Source organism: Culex quinquefasciatus, chromosome 3 (assembly GCF_015732765.1).
Source record: "Culex quinquefasciatus strain JHB chromosome 3, VPISU_Cqui_1.0_pri_paternal, whole genome shotgun sequence".
Classification (NCBI taxonomy): Eukaryota; Metazoa; Arthropoda; class Insecta; order Diptera; family Culicidae; genus Culex; species Culex quinquefasciatus.
The window spans coordinates 75508250-75524188 of NC_051863.1; the positions used below are offsets into that span (position 1 = coordinate 75508250).

Consider the following 15939-nt stretch of genomic DNA (forward strand, 5'->3'; position numbering starts at 1 on the left):
CAATACCTCAGCAACTAAGGATCGTATGAACAAAGTTCAAAAAAGCCAAATATAGAGAATTTTCTCAGATTTTCAATAATATGTTTTTTAAAAGTGGGCAAACATGGGCAGTAATTCAAAAAAATGAATAACTGCGATTATTTTCAAGAAAGTTACATAAAAATGGCTAAAACCTGGAATCGATACACTTTATCAAAATTTCACTCAAGTTCTTTTTGATTGCAAATTCGATTTTAAATAAAAAAATTAGGTTGAAAATTAGTTGCGACAAATTTTTCGATTTTTTGAAAAAAATCATTATTGATTAAAAAAATCATAACTCGGTCAAAGATTTTTAGCCCGTTCAGAAAATTTCTGTAAAGTTGTTATTTGATGTCCTCTAAAACATATCAGAAAATAACAAAAATAAAAATCGTGTTTTTTTTGCAAATGAAGTTTTAGTGACAACAAGTTTTACCATTTTTTTCCGTGTATCATTTTTTCAATGTAGTCCTTATCCATATCTACAACTTTGCCGAAGACACCAAATCGATCAAAAAATCCCTTCTAAAGATACAGATTTTTGAATTTTCATTTATCATTTTTGCATGGACAGCTCCAAATTTGTATGGAAAATTATTTTAAAAAAAACCTATATCGGATTCCTGTTGAGTATTCTACGTTCCCAAGGAATCCGATAAAAATATTTTCAGGCATAGGCTCTTTGGACCATACATCGTTGAAACGGCATTTTAAAGTTCAATTTGTAATGGAAGATTTTTCGGTACTCAAACTATGTTTCCAATTATTCACCTTTAATTTGCGTCCAAGGCAGCTAAAATTGATTAAAATAGTGCGAAGCTTTGGTTTTTGGAAAAAATTCTACATACATATTTTGGCATAAAAAGTACCGTTTAATAAAATGAATCATAACCCTAGCTTACCCTATAAATGTATGTAAAAATAAGCAAAGTACCATGAAAAAAGTAAAACAGGGGTGACCAAAGTAGCCCGTGGACCCATTTTGAATGATCATGTAAAATGGCCCGTTGATCACTTGTAAAATGATTCTGTACTTTTTCAAAATTAAGTTTTATTTTAAACTTTTAATGCTAATATTCTACATTTTTTTATTAAAAACTAATGATTTATCAGTATTTAGATCCACATTTTAGGACACAAATATTTTGTTCAAAAATCATAATAATAAAAACAATTTCACACGTTTCAATGTGAGTGAAACTAAAAACATTTCTTGAAATATTTATAAAACACTCTAATTTGACATAGAACAAACCAATAAAACTTTTTTTTCAAAATTCAAAAAAAAAATATGTAAATTTATTTATTTTCTGCGTTTAGAATCATTTGAGCATTTTCGGGTATATTCAAAGATAATTTGAAATTTCGTGAATCTACATTTTTTGAAAATAATGATTGCAATTTACTTTTGCGAGTGCTTAAAACACTTCTTACACTTTTTTTCATTGAAATGATAAAATCCTGGCTCTTAACGATTTTTCATTATTCACCTCTCAAATTAAAGATAAAATTACGTCGTTACATGCATTGTTCAGACGATTACATGTCACCATTTTCAAAATATCAAAATTGAAAACACAAGTACATTTAGCTACAAACTTTTTTTCAAATACCTTAAACAATAATATTAACAATACCGATGTTTTCTATAATTTTTTTTTAATGAAAATTTTCAAAAAAAAAATACAGAAATTAAAAACAAAATAACGTATGGTTGTATTTTTAGGTATTTCAAATTAAAATAAAGAAATTTATTTTTTTTAAATAATCTATTTTGTAAATTTGGCACGCAAATTCATTTCTGGAGTTTTTTTGAAAAGGTCCTATAAACCAAATTTTCAATTTTTGCTTTTTGGGTGTTTTTAGAACCGCCTTAAGTCAGGGGTATTCAAAAACACCCAAAAAGCAAAAAATGAAAATTTGGTTTATAGGACCTTTTCAAAAAAAACTCCAGATTTGAGCTTCAAATTTGGCCCGGCCTCCAAAATCTTTGAGCACCCCTGAAGTAAAATCACCACGCCAAAGATTTCCAAAACAATGATGTAAACTCCTTTACACTGTATAAGCTGGTACAAAATGAATCACAAAATGCTTTATACCTATTCATTACTGTTATGGTACAACCGAAAACTGAAATATCAATGATTTTTTTTTTCAAATGTTTTTTTCCTGGTTTAACTTTTTTATATCTGCGGTCCCAAAATTCAAAATATACAATATTCTCACATAATGGATAGATACATTCAGGGCACTGGCAGTTATAAGGGGAAAAGAGGTGAATAATAGGTTAAGGGCCATTCATTCTAAGTGTAATATTTGGCTTTTTAAGAGGTCGTCCCATACATGACGAAACACGATAAGAAATTATCGTGTGTCAACTATGTGGAACATTCTCCGAATACTTCTGTGTTGGTTAATGGAAGACCCCCTAAAAAGCTATTTCAACCAAATATTACACTCAGAATGAGTGGCCCTCAGCTTCTTCATCTCCTTTCCCCTTATAACTGCCAGCGTCCTGCTTGGATCTATACACCATGTGACAAAAGGTTTGAAAAGATGGTTGTCGCGATCTTCAATTCTGTCTCTCCTCATTCTGTGTTAGGTTAGTTTAGTATTTCTCGCCGATATAAGCAAATAACTATAATTCAAAATTTGCACAAAAAAAACATCCTGCTATATTTGATCCAAAAATTAAACGTTACCAGTAATTCCCCACGAAAGCAGCATGATTCAAAAGCTAAGTAATCATATCGGGCCCAAAATCGATGTCGAGGTTTCTTAGTCTAAATAATTAGACCCGTATAACGTCATGATTCGAAATCCGGACACTTAGTAGCATATCATTTTTGTTATAGCTGGCAAAAAATCATGAAATAAGTTGGAAATGTAGAAATATCATCAGGATGTAGTATAACCAGTCAGTTTCAAGAAAATGCATGCAAAATATGTCTTTTCAAACAATTTTTCATCAGAATTTCAAAATTAAGATGACTTGTTGTGCTTCGAATCCCGGACACTGATAAAAGCTGATTCGAAATCCGGACACTTTTGCTTCGAATTCCGGACACTCGATTTTACTTATGAATCGCACAAATTTGGACTGAAATGTTAATGAATGGCATTCTTTAGGTCTCAAATAAGCTGATAACATCAAAACAATCGCTAAACATTTGCTAGAATTTAAGGAAATTGTAACCATAAATTTCTGCTTTGCCTTCCCGGTGCTTCGAACGCCTATGAAATATTTCAAGTGAAATGTTTCGCATTTTTGGTAAACTTATAATTTTATTGTATTTGATTGTTTTGGCATTAACTATAGCGTTCAAACAAACTTTAAATGAAAGTTGATGTTGGAGTTCATCAAATAACACAGTTTTGGCATTCATAATGCGAACTTATATTCAAATAATTGATAAAACAAAATGAAGTGTCCGGGTTTCGAAGCGTCCGGGAATTCGAATCATGACGTTATTGTTTGCTTTTAGGGAGACCTACGCCGTGCTAGGGTAGTCCGAAAAATGGTAATTTTCGTCGATTTTCGAAAAAAAAACACATTTTTCAAATGATCATAACTCCATGCCATTTCAACTGAATTTTGCTCTCTTGGACGCAAATGAAAGGTGGTTAGAAAAGTTTTGATTGAAAATTAATTTAAAGTTTCAAAAATCTAGCCTGACATTTGAAAAGGTCATATGAAAACTATTAGTATGCTGTTTTAGAAGTTTCGGGACAAAGAGCCTATCTCTGAAAATATTTTTACCAGATTCCTCGGGAAATTTAAATTATAAAGTGAAAAATGGCGGAGTTTTACTAACAGGATTCTGAGATACGATTTTTCAAAATAATAACTGCGATTTGACGGTGACCTACACTTTCTGGGTACCAAAAGTTACGTCTTTCAATTACGGAATTTTAAAAAGTATAGATCATCCTTCAAATTCTAAAGTTACCGCAAAATTTTGTGCACGTTTACGACTCACTTTCATTTGTGAGAAAAAAAAATTGTTAAAGAATTAAATTTTGAGACGACTTTGAAGATTTTAAGTAAGTTAGTTCAATATGACTGAAAAGACTCTCTTGGTGTCACTATTTGTTCGATGCTTTCTGAAACAGAAACACCAAAAAAAACTTAACATCAATGTAAAAACATTAATCATGTCAATACAGCTGCGATCTTTCAGTCCTCTCTCGAATATCGAATATAGACGTGTTCATCTGTAATGTATTTTGGCGGCAAGCAACAACCAATCCCACTTATGACATAATCAGTAAAACAAAAATAAAATGTCACGGATTTCAGCTTGGTTGACTTACAGCAGTATCATGCTAAAAGCTTAAAGCTTTTAGAATTGAATAATTTAAACAAATAATTTTTTTAAACTTGCCTCTTACGATATCACAATAACAAATCATTTCCAACCTGCTCGTAAAAGATGCAATCAACCTCCTTCACCTGTGGAATAATTGGTCGTTCCAGGCTATGCAATCACTGTCGTGACCAACGTCGGATCAAAGGTCCGTTGGTTAGTGTATTCATTTCCAACGCTTGCGTCGTCAAGCCAAGCAAGAAGGGTGGGGGGGATCGCTTCCGCGTTCGATCTTGATAGATGCTGCTATTAGAAGGGACAAACATCGAGTTGTGTAAGCAACAAATGCTGATACCCAACGATGCATGTTTGATAAGTCGTGAAGGTTTGCAGTTGGGACTTAAATCGGTTTGACACGTAACTGAACGATGTTAGGAGAGTTTCTTTTAAAAAACTTTAAAAGAAAACTTAAAAAATCCACTTCATAACTACAATAAACCGACAAAAATAAAAAAAATAAAATAGACAAGCCGAGCCCCCACACTTTGTATGCAAATATGGACGAGGCAATCAATCACACGGGATGTTTTTCTACTGCTTCTGGCTGCTGGCACTGACCCAAGAAACACCAATAACTAACGAGGATTTCCGTTTATCTTTTCTCTTTCATTTTCCATATCACCGAGCTCTCTCCTCCGCTCTTTGTGGTGAGGCGATTCCGGAAAAGTGCAATGTTTATCACAACAGGCCCTCGTTCACGGAAATACTAAGTGCAATGCATATACTTTTTCAACTTGATTTTTTTCTTTTCTGCTGGAGGAAAAGTTTCAGCGAAATTGACTTTGAGCAATGCCAACTTTTGAAGTAGCCAATCAATAAGCAAGCATAAATTTTCAGAAGAGCAAGGAAAAATAAATTCAAAGAAGCATGTAGTCTTGTTATGGAAAAACAACATAATAAATTTTAACAGCAAGGAATTTTAGGTAAATTTTGTCATTTAAAAACTGATACAAAACTGATCGCCAATGAAACGAAACCACGTTTTTATCCCCTTCGAATACTTATCGATTCATCGGACAAAACGCATCGCGCGCCACGTTGTTTTCCAATCCACAAATCACAATTCCGCCGCAGTTCATCGAATTTTCCGCGAGCTGCAGCCCTTCCACTCTGCCACCGCCGCCACAAGTGTTTGTGTATTAAAATTCCAGCGCTTTTCCCTTTGCCACACGACGACGACAACAACTGCCTGTGTGATGGTATGACGGCAAATTGCACGCGAAATGCATTTCACTTAGGCACACTCCATCACATGATTTCTCTCTGCTCTGATGTTGTAGACCAACCGCAACTTCCAACAACACACCACCCACCTCTCTCCCCCCCCTCTTCGGCAGGAGGGTGGAAGCGGTTAAGCTGCTGTCCCTGCCTTCCTGCCTTGCCAAATGCGGGGTAGGGTGACCATTTTTTTTGTCTATTTTCAATATTTTGTTTCTTATACATTTCGAAATTTCTCCTGTTATACCTACATAGGGTATTTTAACCATTAGTGGACCCCCTAGTAGAGCCGAAGCACATTTTTCACAAATTTTCAATATTATAAGCACTTTTTCATAACCCTTTGTACAAAACAATGAAATCTGAAGTGTTTTGAACAATTTGGCTATTTGTTTCATCAGTTATTTGTTTTTGAGCAGAAAAATAGCCATTTGAAAAAAAAAGATTTTTTTGCTTGTTATGGACCCCCTTTTCCTATAGTGGACCCGGGTCCATAACCCGATTGTGGACCCGGGTCCACTATAGGCAAACTGTTTTTTTTTTTATACCAAATTTAACCGATATTTGATGTTTTGATGCATGGTGTAGGTCTAATTATAGATATAATGAATAAAAGATGGGTTTTGCTAACTTTTCATCATAAACAAATATGTTTTGTTAACAAATTTGGCTTTAAACAACAAAAAACCTAACAGACATTTAAACAGATTTATTTCCGAACAATATCAGAGAAATCACTGTAAACATAAAAATAATTAAAAAAAAGTAATCTTGATGCAAATTTTACCATATTAATAACATAAATGGTTGACCGAAACTTAACAAAAAATTTGTTTACAGTTGTTAATAAAACCACGCATGTTTATTAAAAAAAAATGTTTTGTTATTGATTTATTATTAGAAAATATCCTTTCAAACTGCAATCATGATACTTTACTTAAGTACAATTTACTATAGCTTTGATTAATTATAAATTCTTACGGCTTCAGCATTTTTGATACTTTTTACATGAAAACAGCTATATTTATACTCATAATTGAAAAAATATGCACGCAGAAAAATGTTTTGTAGAATCAGCAGGTTTGAACCAACAAAATTTTTTTTTGAATATAATCAACCCCGATTTTGCGCTGAAACAAACCTTGATTTTCTCAATTGGGTCCTAAAATGAAACTTAGATAGCTGATATTATTGTTTACAGCGATAAAGCTTATTTTTCTGAGTACAATGACCCTTTGTACGACCACAAAGAGTTTAAAATTGATTTTTAAATCAATTTTGAAAAATTATCCTCGCGGTCCTTCTTGACAGAAAAGCTCCTACTAGACAGCTCGTTCCAAGGGGACCATAGTTGATCCATCGAAAAAATGTTGTCTTGTCAATATTTTTTTTTTTTTGCATTAAAATGAAAAAAAAGTTATCAGAAATGGTTTTTAATCGTGTTTTTTACCGTTGTACATAACAATTTACATAGGGCTTTAGTACCCAATTCCAGAAAAGTCTTTTGTTGTTTTGAAAAAGCTGCTTTGACGTTTAGCGTTGATTCAACAAAAATCATGATTTTCAAATCAACAAAACGTTTTGTTGATTCAAATATTCCTTATTTTTCTGCGTGTGCAATTAGGTTGATAACAACAAGCATTTATTGTATGTTTAAGAAAAACTTTTGCTTAAATTCGCAGTTTTCTTTATTTTTAAAGGTTAAATTAGAAGGGGTCAACTTTTGGAAAAGTTAGGATTTTCGTTGTCCTATATTGAACCCCCCTAATTTTTGCTCGAAAATGGCAGTTCTTCGCTTTATTTTAGTAAAGATTCTTAAACTTACATTATTTCGACTTGCTGAAGTTAAATAATCAGTCAAAAAATGATTGGATAGTTAATTCAATCATAAAATATAAATGCAGTTTTGTTGTGAAAATGCTAGTGGCCATGGTTGATTTCAGATGTCGAACTCAAAACACTTATTTTGGCGAAAAGGACAATTCAATGTCAGTCAACATTGTTTTAAATGATGCTGAACATACCAAATAAAAGATTTGTAGACAACAACATGCTTGAAATTCTGATTTTATTGAATTTTTCATCAAAAACCCTTCAGAGGGTCCACTATAGGAAAGGGGTCCACTAATGGATAACGTACCCTATCTGCTTAGAGTTCTATGGAACAAGTGACCACCGGAAAACCGAAAAAAAAAACAAATCAACTAATAAAGATGCCAATCAAGCCTAACGATAACCTATCAACAGAAATGCGCCAGACTAGCGGGTTGCCTACCGAAACTAACTTTTCATTTAATGCGATTCAACTGGAATTTCCAAGAAGATCGCCAGTAATTTGATTGGTTGAGGTTTAGAGGGAGCGGAGCACTCTCGACGTCTTTGTATTTGGGGAATATTTACCAGTTTTACATTTTAAATCTTCTCTTTTTTACTCATTTGAAAGTTGTAGCTTTACCAAATAAGCATAAGCATAAGCATAAGCATAAGCATAGGTGCCCACCCGCAGTTGCTACTCCGTTATTGACCAGGACCTCCAGAAGTTACATCCACGAGCCGTGGAAGATAAGTGGGAGCTATCTTTCCTCGCTTCGCAACTTCTCAAAGGTCCCTATCATGCTGATCAATACCGGCGCCGGCCACGACCAGTGGTAGGGTCACGGGGAAGTGGATGGGAATGTTAGTCCGATACTTGAGTGATAGAGACCGCCCAATCGACTGCATCTCCGACAAAGTATCACATGAGTTTTGAGGGGGTTAGTAGATGGGTATGACCATGAGCATTTTGTTTATCGGTTGAAAATTTTAAATCTTAGGCAGCCGGCTGCGGAAAGATAGATAATTGATCATTTAAAAAGTTTTTTTTTTATCGAACGCGTGCCAGCCGAGCAGTAGTGCTATGGGCTGGACTTATCAGTATATTATTACAATTTAGATAACGCGAGCAAATTTCAAAAATAGTAAATAAATGACGCTTTACTCTTCATAAAATCGATCGATGCGAGTTGGAATAAATTTTTACAATCATTTACGATTAAAATTATCGCGAAAAGAAAAGGACTGCGCGTCCCCTGAAGCACTGCACTTATGATGTCCAATAAGTTATAATAACCAATCACCCCATGCACACAAACAGCGACATAAAAGAAATGAAAAAGAGCATGCAAAAACAAGACAGCGCGTCCGCGTGGTCAGCGCACTAATCAAAGTTGTAGCTTTACCAAATATTAAAAAAACTGTAAAGATCCTAATAACAAAACCATCAGGCAATTTTTCGATTTTTGATTGATATAATTTATGTAAATTTCAAATTTGATTATAAATAATTTTTTTGGCCGGTAAGAATTCACAATACGAGGTAAGCTTTAATTTAATGAACTAACTCAGGTGTTATCGAACAATTCGTCCTGAAGTTTCTTAAATATTGCCTTAAGGGGTTACATACATGTAGATCGGCAAAAATGTCAGAGGATGTTTTGAGCACAAACTCAAACTTTTTTTAAATCTGTTTTCAGGACATTAAAATATACATTTTCAACTATTAACAACATAAATTTGACGACATTTGGTTGTATCATTGCCGAAATACAGCTATATGAAGTTAGCATTTTCAAAATACGGGTACCACGATATCTCAACACTTCCTTGACCAAATCGGCTCAAAATTTTGGTGAAGACTCGTCAAACCGGTCCTGTGTGCATGACGAAAGCCAATTTTCAAAGAGTTTATTCTAAAAAAAGATAAAAATATTTTTGTGTTTTTCATATAAAAAATCGAAAGTTTTTAATTTTTGTATTTTTTGAAAAATGCAAAATTTCAAAATCAGGCTTCGTCATGCACACGGACATATTCTTGCGAGTCGTCACCCAAAATTTCAACCATTTTGGTCTATCCCATCTCGAGATATCGTGGCACCCGTAAATCAACTCGGTGTTCAGAAAAAAAAACGCTCGCAAAGTTTGACAATTCGCTTTGCGCATGGCAAAATTTTCAGCCTAAATCGTCTGTAACTAACTTTAATCAAAAAATATCTTCATGAAACTTTCAGGAGTGATTGAAAATCATGTTTTAAGTTGATTTAATAAATTTTCTGTAATATGAAATTTTGTGATTTTCTACATGTATGTAACCCCTTAACATAAAATAAATTACGGTACGGTGCGGACATACACTCAACCCCCGGTGGTTGGTCACTCTTTCGTTTGACACTTTTTTTAGTTTATACCCCGTTGGTTAGTTAAAGTCAAACTAAAAAGTGACGAACTGTCACTTTTTACACGGTGCTCACGCACACTATCAAAACAAGCGTTTGGTAGTGTGTGTGAACTCCGTGTAAAAGGGGTGTCAAACTAAAAACTGACCCCGTTTGTTTGACAAATAATTTAACATTCCAATTCTCTGCCCCTTAAAAATGTTTCAACGGTAACTTAAACTCGCTGGTTCCCGGGCATAACTCAGCCAAAAGGGACAATTATTTTTTGAGGGAACTTTTGGAAAGTCTTGATGATTTTATAACTTTGCGGAACTTGATTTTTGGCCAAATCTGTAAAATTTGCAATAAAAAAAACGTTCCAACTTTTTTTTTTGTGCGTGTAGAAAAATCGCTCAAAATTCCGCGGAAGGATGCGTCAAAATTCATCATCCATCAAAATATTTGAGATACGCATTAAAAAAAATGTGTTAATAACGCTTAAGGCCGTTGCAAATATTTTTTGAAGTTTATGTCCCTCGACTCTGATCAAAGTCGAGAGGGGGGGGGGGGGGTCAAAACAATAAAAAAAGCTAAAAACTGAAATTACAGGCCACGGTGTCAACATTTGAATGAAAAAAGTGTTTTAAAATGCATCATCACCTGTCCAGTTGTTTTGCTATAATTGATTTCCAAAATTTCTTAATACTGACGAAAATTATATTTTTGCGAGAAAAAACAGTTTTTGCGGTGCTGTACATTGTAATTTAATAATAGTTCAAAATATTTTTAAACGAGTCCAAACAAGTTTAATATTATTATCAATGCAAAAAAAGGCATTTAAGATTGTTCTCAGTTGATTAGACTTCTATTTCCATTGTCCATTGTCGGGTCCGGTGGTTTAGTGGTTAGCGATTCAATCCCAGACGGGACCGGTGGCATTTTTCGAGACGAGATTTGCCTGATCACGCCTTCTATCGGATGGGGAAGTAAAACGTCGGTCCATTTGCGTAAAAGAGGTTTTGAGTGACTCACCGCATATAACCTTCGGACGCCTAGAAATGAGCAGAAACTTGCAACAGAGACCAGAAAAGACCCAGGGGTCGTTAAAGTGGATTGCCTTTTTTGCTTTTTTTCCATTGAAATTTTGATATTTTTTTGAAAAAATATTTTTTGCCCCTGATTTTTCGGACGAATTTTGAAGAGGGGGGCGACATAAACTTTGAAAAATATTTGCAACGGTCTAAATTTCCTTAACTTTGATAGGGTTGTCAGATCTTCAATCTTTTGGATGCGTTGGAAAAGATCATGATAGATCCGAACAAAGTTTTCATCAAAATTTATTATATCCGGACTCAAAACAGTGTATAAGCAGCACTTATATCGACTAAAGTGCTTATGACCGATGCTTAGCGAAGCTACACCAAATTGTCATTTTTTTCAATTTTCAATGTGATTATTTATATGAAAAATTTCATTTAAATTATGATCTAATAATTGCAATGTGCTTTAAATGCGTTTTCTTATCTGAAATGCCAAAAATATTGACCAAATAAGGTCTGCAAGTCATTGAATGGGAGAGTAGTTTTTTTCATAAATCTGCTCCTTTCGTTGTCCCGTCACGAAAAGAAATGGCTGGCAAAAACTCAAATCTCAACCAAATCTTTCAGTTCAAGGAGCAAAAGATTCGTTTTTCAATTTGTGATAATGTGTACAAGAGCAAAAGTTTTAAAAAATCAATCTGGCAAAACTGTGTCGATTTTTTTGGTGTGCCTTTTAAAATTCCAGTTTTACGATGTTGTCCCGTCACGCTACATTTTCATTTCAGGAGAAGCACAGGTATAATATTGTTCATTATGCATGTCATTTCTATGTTGGAAAATCAATTATCTTTTCAAATATGTAATAACATTGGGGGGTTTCTTCTTTAATTGTGCCACTACAGCCAACACGCTGAAAAAAACTTGGGAATTTTTTGAAAAGGAGCCGAAGAATCGGTCTTATAACTTGTGATAGGTTTGTCAGATCTTCGATGTTTTGTACTCGTTTGAATGGATTACCTTTCCAAAAATGTATAATTTGACGGGATTGCAATCTTTCGGATCGTTCATAATCGTTTTTTTGCATAACTTTTGAAGTGCTTAACTAAACTTTATAGTTTTCAATAGCGAAATATGGGACCCCACGATGGATCAAATGAGACCAAAACGAACAAAATCGCTCCAGTCAGTGCCGAGAAAATCAAGTGACAATTTTTGATAAACATCAAACCACACACACAGACATTTACCCCGAATTTGTTTTAGTTGATATGTATACGTGGAGGTTTAATTAAGAATTTCGTTTTTTGAATGCAAAAAAGAATAATGAACATTGTTCTAACTTTATATTCTAGCCACAAGTCGATGCCTCTGTGCTCTCTTGTACTAAGCTTTCTGGCTTTCCTATCTAGTTAGTATAAGATAGCACAGATGCATTGAAGTGTCATCTTACTCCACCTTGTGCACTTTAATGATACGAACGAAGTTGGCATCATAGCTGTCAGCCACTATTGCTAGTAGAAACCACTAGTGTCTTCCTTTTATCTACAAGGACTTCGGCGACCTCTGGATTGTGAGTCCAGTGCGCGGTTCGATTTTTTATTAATTTGCACCTGAGGCCATAGATTGTAAACTTGGTACTGTCCACGCCAATACCACAAAAATAAAAAGCATGCTTTGAATTAATATGAACGCAGGAAACGTTGAAGATTTTTGATGAGAAAAGTTGTTTTTACAAACCGAAGCAAAAGTGGGCTTCTTGCTAGAAAAAACTTACTGAACTTTACAAATACAACCTTTGGTAATGCTTTTTGTTTTATACAGTCCAGACTCGATTATCCAAAGTTTTGATTATCGATTATATATATATTATCGATTATTTTGTATGGTACCTCGGATAATCAAACCATGAACAAACAAAATTCTTATTTTTTTTTCTTTCTTGCTTTTTAACATTGAATTCGAGTTCTGTGACCCTATTTTGGTCAAATTTGAGTTGTTGATTGCCTTTTAGCATGCCAAATACATTTTCTCAGTATGTCAACACCGCCATTCTGGTCACCATCTTGAATTCAAAAATGTAAAATCACTTTAGGGCATGTTTGGGGTCATATTCAAGCTCAAGAATCAAAAACCAGGCAACAAATTTTTTTTCGTGATTCTACTATCCGAAGATTTGACTATCGAGTCTGGACTGTACTTCAATATTCATTCAATCAAACGTGAAATTTGACTCTTTTCGTATCAATCACAGATTTCCTCTTTTCTTCCGGGTCACCCTACTCCACAAAGCATGCTATTTTTTCCCCCATCGCTCTGCGAAACTTGAAATTGCATCCGTGCTGCATAGCCGTGGCTTCGAGCAAGCCTCTGCTGCACTCTTTCTCCCCCTTTCGGAAGCTCGAAAATATCATCTTTCAACACGACGACGACGATGTCTGCAACAGCTGCTGCTGCCACCACCACCACCTTGGATCACTTTGACTATTAGGCCAGGGTGAATGTTTTCACTTTAATTTCGTTTATTATTTCCATCCACACACCAGCGGCATGTACTTGGTGTGTACTGTAAGACTGTAAGAGCCTTCGTTGCTGCACTCCACACATCAAATGCCAACACGGCACACACGGACTTTAATTGTTTGGCCATAATTTGAAACCACTGAAATTTGCCGTAAAACACACAACACACACCACTCCTTAATTCTGCACTCAAAAACACTTGGTTGGGACCACGTGGTGGTCACTGGACAGGGGGTTTGTTGCTTGTTTTTCCTGATATTTTCCAAATATTCAACAATCTTTTAATATTGCTAATCAAACATAACCGAATTTCGCGTACCAATTGTGTAAAGCTTCCTGCGCACACACTGACCACTGCTCGACTTGCTCGGACTTGTCCTGACTTGCACTCGACCAGCCACTCAACTTGCATGCGAGTACGCGCGCACTGCCAGAGATCGCGACGCGCAAAAGAAGCGAACGGCTCAATTCAACGGACGCGCCAAGACTGCGACCATGCTTGGCGGAGCCTCGCGCGAGAAGCTTTGCAATATTCAAGTGCAGCAACAACAAAAACAACAACACCGACTTCAGCAACAACAGGCTAAATAGAGAAGCGAGGAAAAAACGAGTAAGCAGCCGCTCAATACGCAAAGTCGATGAAGAAGTACTACAACTCAAACCCACAACCACTTTTTCCAACTTCTCCAACTCTTTTTTCCATAATTCAACCTCGAGAGTTGCGTGGAATCGCTCTCGGCGGCGCACAAATCTCGTGTGTGTCTGGCCGGACTTGCTCGTGCGCAGCTTTCTTGCTGGCGGTTGCCCTTCTGCCAAAGACCTTCGGAACGATCGCGATCACGCCACTCCGTGCGCCATTATGCGCGGAATAGCGGCCAGAGGTGGGGGGGCTTTCTACGAGAGAGCAAAGAAGGTAAACTTGGGCAGACACATTAACCAGTAAAGGCCGCGCGACTTCACTTCCCGGAATGTCCGACATGGTTAAATTGGTTGCAAGGTTACACGGTGCAGAACACATTGTTCTACGTTAGAGGTGGACATTAGTGTGGTGATTTAATCTTCTTGAGTGGGAACTGCGAAAATTATAGATGTCATCGTCGAAGTGTTGTCTGCAAGTCATGATATGCAATTACACGACAATTTATTCTACTGATTCTAATTTATTTTTTGTTTGGAAGGGCACTTTGAAGACCAGCTTATCTTTTTGTCTTTTTGTCTTTTTGTCTTTTTGTCTTTTTGTCTTTTTGTCTTTTTGTCTTTTTGTCTTTTTGTCTTTTTGTCTTTTTGTCTTTTTGTCTTTTTGTCTTTTTGTCTTTTTGTCTTTTTGTCTTTTTGTCTTTTTGTCTTTTTGTCTTTTTGTCTTTTTGTCTTTTTTTTGGTTTTCTTTAGTTTTCTTTAGTTTTCTTTAGTTTTCTTTGGTTTTCTTTAGTTTTCTTTAGTTTTCTTTAGTTTTCTTTAGTTTTCTTTAGTTTTCTTTAGTTTTCTTTAGTTTTCTTTAGTTTTCTTTAGTTTTCTTTAGTTTTCTTTAGTTTTCTTTAGTTTTGTTTAGTTTTCTTTAGTTTTCTTTAGTTTTCTTTAGTTTTCTTTAGTTTTCTTTAGTTTTCTTTAGTTTTCTTTAGTTTTCTTTAGTTTTCTTTAGTTTTCTTTAGTTTTCTTTAGTTTGCTTTAGTTTTCTTTAGTTTTCTTTAGTTTTCTTTAGTTTTCTTTAGTTTTCTTTAGTTTTCTTTAGTTTTCTTTAGTTTTCTTTAGTTTTCTTTAGTTTTCTTTAGTTTTCTTTAGTTTTCTTTAGTTTTCTTTAGTTTTCTTTAGTTTTCTTTAGTTTTCTTTAGTTTTCTTTAGTTTTCTTTAGTTTTCTTTAGTTTTCTTTAGTTTTCTTTAGTTTTCTTTAGTTTTCTTTAGTTTTCTTTAGTTTTCTTTAGTTTTCTTTAGTTTTCTCTAGTTTTCTTTAGTTTTCTTTAGTTTTCTTTAGTTTTCTTTAGTTTTCTTTAGTTTTCTTTAGTTTTCTTTAGTTTTCTTTAGTTTTCTTTAGTTTTCTTTAGTTTTCTTTAGTTTTCTTTAGTTTTCTTTAGTTTTCTTTAGTTTTCTTTAGTTTTCTTTAGTTTTCTTTAGTTTTCTTTAGTTTTCTTTAGTTTTCTTTAGTTTTCTTTAGTTTTCTTTAGTTTTCTTTAGTTTTCTTAAGTTTTCTTTAGTTTTCTTTAGTTTTCTTTAGTTTTCTTTAGTTTTCTTTAGTTTTCTTTAGTTTTCTTTAGTTTTCTTTAGTTTTCTTAAGTTTTCTTTAGTTTTCTTTAGTTTTCTTTAGTTTTCTTTAGTTTTCTTTAGTTTTCTCTAGTTTTCTTTAGTTTTCTTTAGTTTTCTTTAGTTTTCTTTAGTTTTCTTTAGTTTTCTTTAGTTTTCTTTAGTTTTCTTTAGTTTTCTTTAGTTTTCTTTAGTTTTCTTTAGTTTTCTTTAGTTTTCTTTAGTTTTCTTTAGTTTTCTCTAGTTTTCTTTAGTTTTCTTTAGTTTTCTCTAGTTTTCTTTAGTTTTCTTTAGTTTTCTTTGGTTTTCTTTAGTTTTCTTTAGTTTTCTTTAATTTTCTTTAGTTTT

The 15939-nt window shown here is 34.1% G+C and overlaps 1 protein-coding gene across 1 annotated transcript in view; it reads right to left on the minus strand.

The window, feature by feature from the left end:
• The window catches only part of LOC6032741 (alpha-tocopherol transfer protein-like), a 33049-nt gene extending 19189 nt beyond the window's left edge, over positions 1-13860 (minus strand). The window contains exon 1 of the mRNA XM_038263912.1: positions 13676-13860. The gene's annotated coding sequence lies outside the window, so the exon portion shown is untranslated. The remainder of the gene's footprint in view (positions 1-13675) is intronic.
• Positions 13861-15939: the final 2079 nt, after the last annotated feature.